The following is a 16,765-nucleotide window of genomic DNA, read 5'->3' as shown; positions in this document are numbered from 1 at the left end:
TTCTAGGGGGCAGACTGGGCAACAGGAATATTGCTCCTTCGCGAGGACATGGTGTTATGTGACCAGAAACACGGCGACATTCGTGGGAAATCACATCGCATGTTGTTATTGCAGTTATATTTCAAAATAACTGGACTAATGAGGGAACTGATATGTATTTATATACTGGGACATAGTGATCAAATGTCATTTATTAGAGTTGTTGTCGAGTCCCTAAGCCGTGGATTAGCGGGTCTGTGACAGTGAGATTGTGATATTGGCTAAGAAACAGAAAGCAGAGAGAAGCGGTGAATGATAGTTATTCAGACAGGAGGGGAGGAGACATTGATGTTCACTCGGGGTCCACGAGGACAATTGCTCTTCAAGATACAATTCACTGAAATAGGCTTCAATGGAAAGAATTTCAACATTCACAAATGACAGACACTCAGCAATGACACAGTGAGCAGGGTAGCAGCAATCTTCAGCAGCATGTTCCCAGATCTGTGAAAGGGAGGGTCACGGGTAAAGTAAATTTAAATCACTGTCGTGTGGGTGATGCATTAGGGAGGGGGGCTGAGGACAGGAAATATAAACTAAACGGGACAAGTTTAAAAAGTGTACAGGAAGGGAGCGGGGACATGTCCACACTTTGCACTGGAAGGTCATGGTGATAAGATTGGAAAAACCTCAGAAGATATTTAACTTGATCAATAGAGGCTGAGACTCCTAAAAGAAGGATGTTAGGATCAGAGAGTCATCGTTGTCCAGAGCACAGAAAGGTCATTCGGCCCATCTGGACTGGGCAGGACAAAAACAACCACCTGAGAATTTGAATCCCACTTTCTAATACTTTGCCAATAGAGTTATAACCAGGTTTATAGATAGGACCATAGCTGAGGAATTGCTTCTCCTTCTGTCACTAAATATACAAAAGGATGTGAGTACCTTGGAGAGAAAACAAAAGATATTTAATGGAGTGTTGTCAATATTTTATTGTGGTCACAGTTACAACAAAGACAATTTTCAAGGCTCCAGGCCTCATTACACTTCAAATTGACGATCAAACAGTCACTTAACACAACCAGCTGCACTGCACAAGGCCCAATTACATTTCACAGTAACGTTGTAACAATCACTGAACACAACCAGCCGCAAGGCACAGGCCCTAAGCATAGTTCAAAGTAACAATCGAACAGACACAACACAAACAGTCGCGAGGCACAAGGCCCCGATACAATACGGCCGCTTCATAACAAATATGACCCACAGGGCTTCAATACATCTTAACAGTGACATATCAAAACCAATCACCAGGCACCAGGCCTTAATTCACCTTTAAAAGATTAACAGGGTAAAATCAATCACCGAACACAATGTGACACATTTCAACCATGATATAACAAGAAAAGAACCTTTACGAGATACGAAAAACACTGCCAGAAATCCACCCACTCAGACAAAACAAACAAAACCGACAGAAAAGAAACATTTACTGATTGCGGTGACCGCCCATGGGCACACTCAACCACCCCCTGTTCGTCACCCCCTAAGGAAGGGGTCCCCAGTTCAAGGCAAACGACAGCCCCGAGCCGCCCGCCAGAAAGGTCTAGCAAGTGGCTGCTTCGTTCAACCCCTACTTCTGCTGCCCCCCCCCAACCCAGCACGGCAGTCTACACATCGGATGAAAGGCTCCCTCCGCAAGGAGCACAGACCGCCGGAAAGAGTCACATCCGGGCGTGGTAGAGGAGAGAGGCGCTCTCAATCATGGAACCGTGGAAACCCACTCAAACGGCAAGAGGCCATTGGTAAGCTGGGCGGTCCAACGACGCAATCAGAGCAAACGAGAATAACCCAACCGAATCTTACAACACTAACAATTCGACAACAGTGCAGTCATACAACAATAACCAATATCATGTCGAAAACGCCCACTAAACACAAGAAACCACCCGGAAAGGTGTGTAAGCACCACCTGTTACCCAAGGGGTTCGCAGTCAAAACTTGTAACAACCGTGCTAAGCCACTTGCCAGAAAGCCAGCAAGCAGCTAGTCCAATCCCCGCTCACCCACCCCCCTCCGCCCCGCCCGGCAGCCGACACACCGGAGGAAAGGCCCCTCCTCGCTAAGAGCACAGACCACCGGAGAGAGCCAGAGCCGGGTACGGCTGAGGAGAGAGTCCCCCTTCCTGGACCCCGCCCAGAGGCACGGGACCATTCGGAGGCAGAGCAGTTTCACATTAGTTTAACATTCTAAACAACAGTATTAAATAACATTTCAGAGAACAAAAATGAGTTGTATGTACTGGACTCAAAAATAAAAACAAAATCCATTAGTACACAAAAAAGTCCATAAAAAGTCCATCAATTTACACGTTCCATGTCGTGACCCCGGCCCAGGAGCTTTAGCCGAAATTCAGAAGAAGCAACATGTCCTCAAAGTCCTCCAATGGCAACGGCCAGAGTCGCTCCAATGGAGGCAACAGTCAACAATGGGAAAGAAATTCCCAGAGTCAGTCCCAACTGTCCAAGGGGGCCGAACCCACAGAAACACCAGGAACGGCAGCAACCCACCCCGGGCTGCAGGCCGCGGGCCGCCCGCCGGGTCTCCAATCCCGGCTCCAACCCGCCGCTTCCAGCAGCATATCCAGCTGCCCTCCTTCCTCCATTTCGCAAATTCAAACCGCCGACAGCAAACCTTGCCGTCCGAAGCAGCGTCTCCGCAGCTCGACCGCTGTCTTGATCTATTTTATTGTCGTCAGTTACAACAAAGACAATTTACAAGGCTCCAGGCCTCATTACACTTAAAATTAACGTTCAAATTAACGATCAAACAGTCACTTGACACAAACAGCTGCGAGGCACAGGGCCGAAATACTTTTCCAGATACCAATTAACCAGTCACTTATCACAACCAGCCGCAAGGCACAGGCCCTACGCATAGTTCAAGTAACAATCGAACAGTCACATAACACGAACAATCGTGAGGCACAAGGCCTCGAAGCCATACGACCATTCCAAAAAAAAAAGAGGGAACAAAAACCAAAAATAAATACCACAAGACACAGGTACATGTCAAGGTGACGACCTCTAAACACAAGACAAGCAGTCGCGAGGCACAAGGCCCCGATACAATACGGCCGCTTCGGAACAAATATGACCCGCAGGGCCTCGATACATTTTACCTCGATACATTTTAACAGTGTCATATCAAACCCAATCACCAGGCACCAGGCCTCCATTCACCCCCAAAAAGATTAACAAGGTAGAATCAATCACCGAACACTAATTCCCGCTCACCCATCCCCGTCCACCCCGCCCTGCAGCCGACACACGGGAGGAAAGGCCCCATCTCGCTAAGAGCACAGACTACCGGAGTGCCAGACCCGGGCACGGTGGAGGAGAGAGAGCTTCCCCCTCCTGGACCCCGCCCAAAGGCACGGGACCATTCGGAGGCAGAGCAGTTTCGCACCAATTAGCATTCTAACACCAATATTAAGTAACATTTCAAAGAAAACCAAAATGAGTTGTCTGTCCTAGGTTCAAAAAGAAAACAAATCCCTTAGTACACAAATAAAACGAGAAAAAGTCCTTAAAAAGTCCATCAATTTACACGTTCCATGTCGTGACCCCGGAGCTTTAGCCGAAATTCACAAGGAACAACATGTCCTCAAAGTCCTCCAATGTAGGCAACAGTCAACAATGGGGAAGAAAGTCCCAGAGTCAGTCCCGACCGCCCACAGGGCGTCCAATGGGGCCGATTTCCTCAGAGACACCAGGAACGGCAGCAACCCACCCCGGGCTGCAGGCCGCGGGCCGCCCGTCGGGTATCCACTCCCGGTCCCGACCTGCCGCTTCCAGCAGCCTATCCAGCTGCCATCCTTCCTCCATTCCTTCGTCCTCCAGTGGGCAAACTCACAACCGCCGACAGCAAACCTCGCAATCCAGCAGCATCTCCGCAGCTCGACCGCTGACCTGAATCTCAACTGGTCGCGGTATTCCGAAACCAGTCCTCTCCTCTTCTCTCCGGGACCAGGAGCGATGGGCGCCGAGTTGCCGTTCCACCCCATCCGGGAAGCTCCCAGAAGCGGCCTGCCTTGTGAATCGGCCCGGGGGAGGACACCAAGCTCGCCCACAACCGCCCAAGCGCGGGGCACTGTGTGTGTGGGTTGGCCGGGAGTGACCTGGTAGTCTGCGCGCAGGGAGAGTTACCCGCGCAGGAGGCCTCCTCCATTCAAACCCAATCCACCTCCCTTCGACATCCCTTCACCCTCTCCCCGCTAGCTGCCCAGTGATACATCAGAAGATTCGGCAGGATCAGGCCACCCACCTGCCCCTCATTGGAGAATCGTCTTGCGTGTTCTAGAAACTCTCCCCATTTGTTACAGTAGTTCCAGGGAATAATTTACAGTAGTCCCTGGGTAGTATATCATTATATATAGTGGTCCCTGGGTAGAATATTTTTATTCACACTGGTCGCTGGGTAGTATATCGTTATTTACAGTGGTCCCTGGGCAGTAAATCATTCTTTACAGTGGTCCCTGCACACAATATCATTATTTACAGTGGTCCCTGGGCAGTATATCATTATTTACAGTGGTCCCAAGGCAGTATATCATTATTTACAGTGGTCCTGGGTAGTATATCATTTTATGCAGTGGTCCCTGGGCAGTGTATCATTATTTACAGTGGTCCCTGGGCATTACGACATTATTTACCGTGATCCCTGGGTAGAATCTCATTCCTTACATTGGGCCATGGTAGCATATAATTATTTACAGTGGTCCCTGTATTGTATACCATGATTTACTGTGGTTCCTGGGCAGCATCCCATTATTTACAGTGGTCCCTGAGGAGAAGAACATTATTTACAGTGGTTCCTGGGCAGTATATCATTATTTACAGTGGACCCTCTGTAGTATATCATTATTTACAGTAGTCCCTGTACAGTATATCATTATTTACAGTGATCCCTCTCTAGTATATCATTATTTACAGTGGTCTCTCTGTAGACTATTATTATTTACAGTGGTCCCAGGTTAGCATATCATTATTTTCAGTGCTCCCTGGATAGTATTCCATCATTTACAGCGGTTCTTGGGTAGACTCTCATTAGTTACAGTGGCTCCTGGGCAGTATATCATTATTTACAGTGATCCCTGGGGAGTATAAAATTATTTACAGTGGACCCTCTGTAGTATATTATTATTTACATTAGTCCCTGTGCAGTATATCATTATTTACAGTGGTCCATCTATAGTATATATATTTGCAGCTGTCCCTGGGTAGCATTTCATTATTTACAGTGGTCGCAGGGATGAATATCATTATTTACAGCTGTCCCTGGGAAGAATATCATTATTTACAGTGGTCCCTGGGTAGTATATAGAACATAGAAAATAGAACAATACAGCGCAGTACAGGCCCTTCGGCCCACGATGTTGCACGGAAACAAAAGCCATCTAACCTACACTATGCCATTATCATCCATATGTTTATCCAATAAACTTTTAAATGCCCTCAATGTTGGCGAGTTCACTACTGTAGCAGGCAGGGCATTCCACGGCCTCACTACTCTTTGCGTAAAGAACCTACCTCTGACCTCTGTCCTATATCTATTACCCCTCAGTTTAAAGTTATGTCCCCTCGTGCCAACCATTTCCATCCGCGGGAGAAGGCTCTCACTGTCCACCCTATCCAACCCCCTGATCATTTTGTATGCCTCTATTAAGTCTCCTCTTAACCTTCTTCTCTCCAACGAAAACAACATCAAGTCCATCAGCCTTTCCTCATAAGATTTTCCCTCCATACCAGGCAACATCCTGGTAAATCTCCTCTGCACCCGCTCCAAAGCCTCCACGTCCTTCCTCTAATGCGGTGACCAGTACCGTACGCAATACTCCAAATACGGCCGTACCGGAGTTCTGTACAGCTGCAACATGACCTCCCGACTCCGGAACTCAATCCCTCTACCAATAAAGGCCAACACTCCATAGGCCTTCTTCACAACCCTATCAACCTGGGTGGCAACTTTCAGGGATCTATGTACATGGACACCTAGATCCCTCTGCTCATCCACACTTTCAAGAACTTTACCATTAGCCAAATATTCCGCATTCCTGTTATTCCTTCCAAAGTGAATCACCTCACACTTCTCTACATTAAACTCCATTTGCCACCTCTCAGCCCAGCTCTGCAGCTTATCTATATCCCTCTGTAACCTGCTACATCCTTCCACACTATCGACAACACCACCGACTTTAATATCGTCTGCAAATTTACTCACCCACACTTTTGCGCCTTCCTCTAGGTCATTGATAAAAATGACAAACAGCAATGGCCCCAGAACAGATCCTTGTGGTACGCCACTTGTAACTGAACTCCATTCTGAACATTTCCCATCAACCAATTTCTGATCCACATTCTGATCCACATCTCTAAATCACCCTCAATCCCCAGCCTCCGTATTTTCTGCAATAGCCTACCGTGGGGAACCTTATCAAACGCTTTGCTGAAATCCATATACACCACATCAACTGCTCTACCCTCATCTACCTGTTCAGTCACCTTCTCAAAGAACACAATACGGTTTGTGAGGCATGACCTAACCTTCACAAAGCCATGCTGACTATCCCTGATCATATTATTCCTATCTAGATGATTATAAATCTTGTCTCTTATAATCCCCTCCAAGACTTTACCCACTACAGACGTGAGGCTCACCGGTCAATAGTTGCCGGGGTTGTCTCTGCTCCCCTTTTTGAACAAAGGGACCACATTTGCTGTCCTCCAGTCCTCTGGCACTATTTCTGTAGCCAATGATGACATAAAAATCAAAGCCAAAGGTCCAGCAATCTCTTCCCTGGCCTCCCAGAGAATCCTAGGATAAATCCCATCAGGTCCCGGGGACTTATCTATTTTCAGCCTGTCCAGAATTGCCAACACCTCTTCCCTACGTACCTCAATGCCATCTATTCTATTAGCCTGGGGCTCAGCATTCTCCTCCACAACATTATCTTTTTCCTGAGTGAATACTGACGAAAAATATTCATTTAGTATCTCGCCTATCTCCTCAGACTCCACACACAATTTCCCATCCCTGTCCTTGACTGGTCCTACACTTTCCCTAGTCATTCGCTTATTCCTGACATACCTATAGAAAGCTTTTGGGTTTTCCTTGATCCTTCCTGCCAAATACTTCTCATGTCCCCTCCTTGCTCTTCTTAGCTCTCTCTTTAGTTCCTTCCTCGCTACCTTGTAACTATCCATCGCCCCAACTGAAATGTCACACCTCATCTTCACATAGGCCTCCTTCTTCCTCTTAACAAGAGATTCCACTTCCTTGGTAAACCACGGTTCCCTCGCTCGACCCTTCCTCCCTGCCTGACCGGTACATACTTATCAAGGACACGCAGTCGCTGATCCTTGAACAAGCTCCACTTATCCAGTGTGCCCAACACTTGCAGCCTACTTCTCCACCTTATCGCCCACAAGTCACGTCTAATGGCATCATAATTGCCCTTCCCCCAGCTATAACTCTTGCCCTGCGGTGTATACTTATCCCTTTTCATCATTAACGTAAACGTCAACGAATTGTGGTCACTGTATCCAAAGTGCTCTCCTACCTCCAAATCCAACACCTGGCCTGGTTCATTACCCAAAACCAAATCCAACGTGGCCTCGCCTCTTGTTGGCCTGTCAACATATTGTTTCAGGAAACCCTCCTGCACACACTGTACAAAAAACGACCCATCTATTGTACTCGAACTATATCTTTTCCAGTCAATATTTGGAAAGTTAAATTCTCCCATAATAACTACCCTGTTACTTTCGCTCTTATCCAGAATCATCTTCGCCATCCTTTCCTCTACATCCCTAGAACTATTAGGAGGCCTATAAAAAACTCCCAACAGGGTGACCTCTCCTTTCCTGTTTCTAACTTCAGCCCATACTACCTCGGAAGAGGAGTCCCCATCTAGCATCCTCTCCGCCACCTAATACTGCTCTTGACTAGCAGCGCCACATCGCCCCCTCTTTTGCCTCCTTCTCTGAGCTTACTAAAACACCTAAACCCCGGAACCTGCGACATCCATTCCTGTCCCTGCTCTATCCATGTCTCCGAAATGGCCACAACATCGAAGTCCCAGGTACCAACCCATGCTGCCAGTTCCCCTACCTTGTTTCGTATACTCCTGGCATTGAAGTAGACACACTTCAAACCACCTTCCTGAACACTGGCCCCCTCCTGCGACGTCAAATCTGTGCTCCTGACCTCTATACTCTCATTATCCCTTACCCTAAAACTACAATCCAGGTTCCCATGCCCCTGCTGCATTAGTTTAAACCCCCCAAAGAGCACTAACAAATCTCCCCCCCCCCCCCCGCCCAGGATATTTGTGCCCCTCAGGTTCAGATATAGACCATCCTGTCTGTAGAGGTCCCACCTTCCCCAGAAAGAGCCCCAGTTATCCAGAAATCTGAATCCCTCCCGCCTGCACCATCCCTGTAGCCACGTGTTTAAATGCTCTCTCTCCCTATTCCTCATCTCACTATCACGTGGCACGGGCAACAACCCAGAGATAACAAGTCTGTTTGTTCTAGTTCTGAGTTTCCATCCTAGCTCCCTGAAAGCCTGCCTGACATCCTTGTCCCCGGTCCTACCTATGTCGTTCGTGCCAATGTGGACCACGACTTGGGGCTGCTCCCCCTCCCCCTAAGGACCCGGAAAACACGATCCGAGACATCACGTACCCTTGCACCTGGGAGGCAACATACCAAACGTGAGTCTCTCATGCTCCCACAAAATCTCCTATCTGTGCCCCTGACTATAGAGTCCCCAATTACTAATGTTCTGCTCCTCTCCCCCCTTCTCTTCTGAGCAACAGGGACAGACTCCGTGCCAGAGGCCCGTACCCCATGGCTTACCCCTGGTAAGTCCCCCCCCCCACAAGTATCCAAAGCGGTATACTTGTTTCTCAGGGGAACGACCGCAGGGGATCCCTGCACTGACTGTGTTTTCCCAGTCCCTCTTACAGTTACCCACCTATCTCCAATCTTTGGTGTAACTAATTCCCTGAAGCTGCTATCTATGACCCCTTCTGCCTCCCGAATGATCAGAAGTTCTTCCAACTCCAGCTCCAGTTCCATAACTCGGTCTTGGAGGAGCTGGAGATGGCAGCACTTCCTGCAGGTAAAATCAGCAGGGACACTAACTGCATCCCTCACCTCAAACATCCTGCAGGAGGAACATTGCACTCCCTTCCCTGCCATTCCTCTAACTTTCTACCAAGACCTGGCTAACAGCTAAATTAAATGTTTTTATAAAAAATAATAATAATATAATAAATCACTATTTACAGTGGTCCCTGGATAGTATGTGATTATTTACAGTGATCCCTGGGTAGTATATCATTATTTACCGTGGTCCCTGGGTAGTATATCATTTACAGTGGAGTCTGGATGCTGTATCATTATTTGCAGTGGCCCCTGGGTAGTATATCTTTATTTATAGTGGGCCCTGGATAGTATATTTTAATTTACAGTGGGGCCTGTGTAGTATATCATTCTTTACAGTGCTCCCTGGGTAGAATATGGTTATTTACAGTGGTCAATGGTTAGTATATCATGATTTACAGTGTTCCCTGTGTAGAATATCGTTATTTCGGTGATTCCTGGAAGGAATATCATTATTTACAGTGGTCCTTGGGCAGAATTTCAGAATTTACAGTGGTCCCTGTGTAGAATATTATTATTTACAGTGGTCTCGGTGTAGAATTACATTATTTACACTGGTCACTGGGTAGTATATCACTATTTGCAGTGGTCCTTGGCCATTTTTCTTTATTTACAGTGGTCCCTGTGCAGGATATCGTTGTTTACAGATCTCACTGGATAGTGTATCATTATTTACAGTGGTCACAGGGTCGTATATCATTATTTACAGTGGTCCCTGGGTGGAATATCGTTATTTGCAGCAGTCCCTGGGTAGTATATCATTATTTGCAGATGTCCCTGTATAGTATATCGTTTTTTACAATGGCCCCAGCGTAGTATATTTGTTATTTACAGTGGTCCCTGGGTAGTATATAATGATTTACAGTGGTCCCTGGGCTGTATATCAATATTTACAGTGGTCCGTGTGTAGTATATCATTGTTTACAGAGGCCCCTGGGTATTATGCGATTATTTACAGTGGTCCCTGGGTTGTATACCATTATTTACAGTGGTCACTGTGTAGGAAATCATTATTTATAGTAGTCTCTGGGCAATATATCATTATTGACAGAGGTCCCTGGGCAATCTCTCATTATTTACAGTGGTCCCTGTGTAGTATATCATTACTTACTGTGGTCTCTGGGCTCAATATCATTATTCATAGTGGTCCCTGGTTAGTATGTAATTAATTACCATGGTGCCTGGTTAGTATATCATTATTTAACGTTGTCTTTGGTTCGCATATCATTATGCACAGTAGTCCCTGGGTAGAATAACATTATATACCGTGGTCCCTGGTTCGTAAATCATTATTTGCAGTCGTCCCTGTGTAGTATCTCATTATTTACACTGGTCCCTGGGTAGTATATCATTATTTAGAGTGGCTTTCGGTAGGTGTCATCATTTACAGTTGTCACTGCTAGTATTGCATTAGTGACAGTGGTCCCTGGGCAGTATTTCATTATTTACAGAGGCCCCTATGTAGGATATCAATAGTTACAATGGTCCCTGGTTAGAATATCATTATTTACACTGGTCGCTGGTTAGAATATCATTATTTACGGTGTTGCCTGGGTAAACTGTCATTATTTACTTTGGACACTGGAAAGTATATCATTATTTACAGTGGGCCCTGGGCAGAATTCTCATTATTTACAGTGGTTCCTGGACAGTATGTCATTATTCACAGTGGACCCTGGATAATATATCATTATTTACAGTGGTCCGTGGGCATTATGACATTATTTACAGTGATCCCTGGGTAGAATTTCATTACTTACATTGGGCCCTGGTAGGCACATCATTATTTACAGTGGTCCCTGTATTGTATACCATTATTTACAGTGGTCCCTGGGCAGTATATCATTATTTGTAGTGGTTCCTGGGTAGTATAACATTATTTACAGTGGTCCCTGGGCAGTCTCTCATTATGTACATTGGTCCCTGGGCCGTATATAATTACTTACAGTGGTCCCTAGACAGTTTATCATTATTTACAGAGATACCTCTGTGGCATATCGTTATTTGCAGTGGTCCCTGGGTAGTATACCATTGTTTACAGTGGCCCCAGAGTAGTATATAATTATTTACAGTGGTCCCTGGGTAGTATACCATTGTTTACAGTGGTCACTACGTAGCATATCATTATTTCTCGTTCTCCCTGGTTAGAATGTCATTGTTTACAGTGGTCCCTGGGTAGTGTATTATTATTTACAGTGGTCGCTGAGTAGTATACCATTATTTAGAGTGGTCCCGGGATAGTATATCATTATTTACACTCGTCCCTGGGTAGTATACCATTATTTAGAGTGGTCTTGGGTAGGTGTCATTATTTACAGTTGTCACTGGCTAGTATTGCATTAGTGACAGTGGCCCCTGGGCAGTATGTCATTATTTACAGTCGCCCGTCGTCATTATACATTAATTACAATGGCCCTGCATAGTGTACCATTATTTACAGTGGTCCCTATGTAGTATATCAGTATTTACAATAGTCCCTGGTTAGAATATCATTATTTACAGTGGTTCCTGGGTAATCTGTCATTATTTACTGTGGTCTCTGGGCGAGATATCATTATTCACAGTGGTCCCTGGGTAGTATATCATTATTTAGAGTGGTCCCTGGGCAGTGTATCATTATTTACAGTGGTCCCTGGATAGTGTATCATTATTTACTGAGGTCCCTGGGCAATATATCATTATTTACAGATGCCCAGGGCAGTCTCTCATTATTTACAATGGTCCCTGGGTAGTATATCATGCTTTACTGTGGTTTCTGGTCTATATATCATTATTTACCGTGGTCCCTGTTTAGTATGTAATTATTTACCGTGGTCCCTGGTTAGTATTTCATAATTCACAGTGGTCCCTGTACAGAATATGATTTTTTACAGTGGTCCCTGGGTTGTATAACATTATTTACAGTGGTTTCTGTGCAGAATATCATTATTTAGAGTAGTCCCTGTGCAGTATGTCATTACTTACTGAGGTCATTGGGGAGAATATATTATTTACAGTGGTCCGGGTTAGTGTATCATTATCTTCAGTTGTCCCTCGGTAGAATATCATTATATTCAGCGGTTCCTGTGTTGTATACCATTATTTACAGTGTTCCCTGGGTAGTTTATCATTATTTACAGTGGTCCCTGGGTAGTATCTCGTTATTTACAGTGGTCCCTGGGTAATGTCTCATTGTTTACAGTAGTCCCTGGGTAGAAAATCATTATTTACACTGGTCCCTGGGATATTAATTATTACTTACTGTGGTACTTGGATAGTATACCAATATTTACAGTGGACCCTGGGTAGAGTATCATTATTTACCATGTTCCCTCGGTAGTACATCATTATTTACAGTGGTTCCTGGATAGTACGTCAGTATCTACAATGGTCCCTGGGTAGTATATCATTATTTACCGTGAATCCTGGGTAGTGTCTCATTATTTGCAGTGGACTCTGGATGGTGTATCTTTAATTACAGTGGTCCCTCGGGAGGACATCTGTATTTAGAGTTGTCACTGGATAGTATATCATTATTTACAGTGGTCCCTGGGTAGTATATGATTATTTACAGTGGTACCGGTAGGAAATCATTATCTACAGTTGTCCCTGTGAAGTACATGATTATTTACAGTGTTCCCTGGGTAGTATATCATTATTTACAGTGGCTCCTGCGTAGTATCTCATTATTTACAGTGGTCCTAGGGTAATGTCTCATTATTTACAGTGGTCCCTGGGTAGTGTATCATTATTTACAGTGGCCTCTGGGCAATGTATCATATTTAAAATGGTCACAGGGTAGAATATCATTATTTACAGTGGTCCCTGGGATGTTAATTATTATTTACAGTGGAACTTGGGTAGTATATCAATATGTGCAGTGTGCTCTGGGTATAATATCATTATTTACAGTGTAACCTGGGTCGTACATCATTATTTACAGTGGTTCCTGGGTGGTATATCAGTGTCTACAATGGTCCCTGTGTAGTATATCGTTGTTTACCATGATCACTTGGTAGAACCTCATTATTTCCAGTGGGCTCTGGATGGTGTATCTTTAATTACAGTGGTCCCTCGGTCGTATATCTTTATTTAGAGTTATCACTGGATAGTACATCATTCTTTACAGTGGTCCCTGAGTAGTTTATGAGTATTTACAGTGGTTCCTGTGCAGAATATAATTTTTACAGTGGTCCCTGGGTTGTATAACATTATTTACAGTGGTCTCTGTGCAGAATATCATTATTTACAGTAGTCCCTGTGCAGTTTGTCATTACGTACAGAGGTCATTGGGGAGAATATATTATTTACAGTGGTCCCGGTTAGTGTATCATTATCTTCAGTTGTCCCTCGGTAGAATATCATTATATTCAGCGGTTCCTGTGTTGTATACCATTATTTACAGTGTTCCCTGGGTAGTTTATCATGATTTACAGTGGTCCCTGGGTAGTATTTCATTATTTACAGTGGTCCCTGGGTAATGTCTCATTATTTACAGTGTTCCCTGGGTAGAAAATCATTATTTACACTGGTCCCTGGGATATTAATTATTACTTACTGTGGTACTTGGATAGTATATCAATATTTACAGTGGACCCTGGGTAGAGTATCATTATTTACCATGTTCCCTCGGTAGGACATCATTATTTATATTTGTGCCTGGATAGTACATCAGTATCTACAATGGTCCCTGGGTAGTATATCATTATTTACCGTGTATCCTGGGTAGTGTCTCATTATTTGCAGTGGACTCTGGATGGTGTATCTTTAATTACAGTGGTCCCTCGGTAGTACATCTTAATTTACAGTGGTCACTGGATAGTATATCATTATTTACAGTGGTCCCTGGGTAGTATATGATTATTTACAGTGGTACCTGGGTAGTATATCATTATTTACAATGGACCTTGGGTAATATATCATTATTTACACTGGCCCCCTGGGTAGTTTATCATTATTTACAGTGGTTCCTGGGTAGTGTATCATTATTTACAGTGGCGTCTGAGCAATGTATCATATTTAAAATGGTCACTGGGTAGAATATCATTATTTACAGTGGTCCCTGGGATGTTAATTATTATTTACAGTGGAACCTGGATAGTATATCAATATTTGCAGTGTTCCCTGGGTATAATATCATTATTTACAGTGTTCCCTGGGTCGTACATCATTATTTACAGTGGTTCCTGGGTGGTATATCAGTATCTACAATATCCCTGTGTTGTATATCGTTGTTTACCATGATCACTGGGTAGTACCTCATTATTTACAGTGAGCTCTGGATGGTGTAACTTTAATTACAGTGGTCCCTCGGTCGTATATCTTTATTTAGAGTTGTCACTGGATTGTACATCATTCTTTACAGTGTGTCCCTGAGTAGTTTATGAGTATTTACAGTGGTTCCTGGGTAGTATATCATTATCTACAGTGGTCCCTGTGTAGTACATGATTATTTACGACAGACCCTGGGTAGAATATCATTATTTACAGTGTTCCCTGGTTCGTACATCATTATTTACAGTGGTTCATGGGTAGTCTATCAGTGTCTACAATGGTCCCTGTGTAGTATATCATTATTTACCATGATACCTGGCAGTATCACATTATTTACAGTGGACTCTGTATGGTTTATCTTTAATTACAGCGTCCCTCGGTAGTATATCATTATTTACAGTGTTTCCTGGGTAGAATATCATTATTTACAGCGTTCTCTGTGTCGTATCTTATTATTTACAGTGGTCCCTGGGTAATATATCATTATTTACGGTGGTTCCTGGGTAGTATCTCATTATTTACAGTGGTCCCTGGGTAGTAAATCATTATTTACAGTGGTTCCTGGATATTATATCAGTATCTACAATGGTCCCTGGGTCATTATTTACCGTGAATCCTGGCAAGTGTCTCATTAGTTACAGTGGACTCTGGATGGTGTATCTTTAATTACAGTGGTCCCTCGGTAGTATATCTTTATTTAGAGTTGTCACTGGATATTATATCATTATTTACAGTAGTGAAGTATATAATTATTTACAGTGGTCCCTGTGAAGAATATGATTATTTACAGTGGTCGCTGGGTAGTATTTCATTAGTGACAGTGGTTCCTGGGTAATATGTCCTTATTTATTTTGGTTCCTGGATAGTATATCATTATCTACAATGGTCTCTGGGAAATGTATCATTATTTACAGTGGTCCCAGGATAGTATATCATTATTTATAGTGGTCTCTGGGCAATGTATCATATCTAAATTGGTCCCTGGGTAGAATATCATTATTTACAGTGGTCCCTGGGATGTTAATTATTATTTACAGTGGTACTTGGGTAGTATATAAATATTTGCAGAGGTCACTGGGTATAATATCATTATTTACAGTGTTCCCTGGGTAGTACATCATTATTTACAGTGGTTCCTGGGTAGTATATCAGTATCTCCAATGGTCCCTGGGTAGTATATCATTATTCACCATTAACCCTGGGTAGTACCATCAGACTCACCATGGACTACTCTCCAAAATCAGTTGCATTCTTGGACACACTCGTCTCCATCAAGGACGGTCACCTCAGCACTTCGCTTTACCGCAAACCCACGGATAACCTCATGATGCTCCACTTCTCCAGCTTCCACCCTAAACACATTAAAGAAGTCATCCCCTATGGACAAGCGCTCCGTATACACAGGATCTGCTCAGACGAAGAGGAGCGTAACAGACATCTACAAACGTTGAAAGATGCCCTCGTACGAACGGGATATGGCACTCGACTCATCGATCGACAGTTCCAACGCGTCACAGCGAAAAACCGGACCGACCTCCTCAGAAGACAAACATGGGACACAACCGACAGAATACCCTTCGTCGTCCAGTACTTCCCCGCAGCGGAGAAACTACGTCATCTTCTTCACAGCCTTCAACACGTCATTGATGACGATGAACATCTTGCCAAGGTCATCTCCACACCCCCACTACTTGCCTTCAAACAACCGCGCAACCTCAAACGAACCATTGTTTGCAGCAAACTACCCAGTCTTCAGAACAGTGACCACGATACCACACAACCCTGTCATGGCAATCTCTGCAAGACGTGCCAGATCATCCACATGGATACCACTATTACACGTGAGAACACCACCCACCAGGTACGCGGTACATACTCGTGCGACTCGGCCAGCGTTGTCTACCTCATACGCTGCAGGAAAGGATGTCCCGAAGCCTGATACATTGGCGAGACCATGCAGACGCTGCGACAACGAATGAACGGACATCGCGCAACAATCACCAGGCAGGAATGTTCCCTTCCAGTCGGGGAACACTTCAGCAGTCAAGGGCATTCAGCCTCTGATCTCCGGGAAAGCGTTCTCCAATGCGGCCTTCAGGACCCGCGACAACGCAGAATCGCCGAGCAGAAACTTATAGCCAAGTTCCGCACACATGAGTGCGGCCTCAACCGGGACCTGGGATTCATGTCACATTACATTCATCCCCCACCATCTGTCCTGCGAAATCCTACCAACTGTCCTGGCTTGAGACAATTCACACCTCTTTAACCTGGGGTTACCCCATCTCTGGATCTGTAAA

The sequence above is a fragment of the Scyliorhinus torazame genome, chromosome 20 (assembly GCF_047496885.1).
Source record: "Scyliorhinus torazame isolate Kashiwa2021f chromosome 20, sScyTor2.1, whole genome shotgun sequence".
NCBI lineage: Eukaryota > Metazoa > Chordata > Chondrichthyes > Carcharhiniformes > Scyliorhinidae > Scyliorhinus > Scyliorhinus torazame.
This window is presented reverse-complemented; position numbering follows the sequence as displayed.